Genomic DNA, 718 nt, shown 5'->3' on the forward strand with positions numbered 1-718 from the left:
AAGCCAACTCCTTCCGGGCTAGAAAGATTTACCCTTCACAGACATGTGACTGTTTGGGTGTTTTGTGTCTCCGTGTGTCATATGTGTTTCCGCGTCTACCCTCGACTGTTCTTGAGAGATGCTGGGATACGTTAGTTGAGTCTGTGTGTGTGATGGTATACTTTCGCGAGCGTATGTGGGATGATAGACTTTCGCGCTTGCTTACGACGATATACATTTGCGAGGGTTTGTGATGCTATAACTTCGCGTGTGTATGTTATGATATACTTTCGCGAGTGTTTGTGATAATATACTTTCGCGCGTGTATGTTATGGTATGTACAATGATATACTCTCGCGTATGTGTCTGAGAATATATCTTTCTCCTGTGTTCAAACGCATGTGCTATGTCCGTGTCTGTACAAGGGCATGTATCTTTTATGCTCTTCCGTATATCTGTACGTTCATGCATACACTCTCCCCCATGCATATATGCATACACTGGTACCTGTTCGACGTGGGTATTTGTATCATCACAATTTCTACGTGCGAGTAAGTGCCTGCATGTGTATATATATATCTTGTTGTGTGCGTGCGGGCTCCGTTAGGGGGGGTCTCTCGGGGTCATCAGGGGTCATTTGAGGTCATCTCGGGTCGTTCCGTGTCGTTCGCGTGGACATGATCGCTGCCACTTTGGAGTCGTTGCAGGGGATGGCTCTTTTTTGAGGCAAGGGCAATGC

The sequence above is a fragment of the Penaeus monodon genome, chromosome 20 (assembly GCF_015228065.2).
Source record: "Penaeus monodon isolate SGIC_2016 chromosome 20, NSTDA_Pmon_1, whole genome shotgun sequence".
NCBI classification, from domain to species: domain Eukaryota; kingdom Metazoa; phylum Arthropoda; class Malacostraca; order Decapoda; family Penaeidae; genus Penaeus; species Penaeus monodon.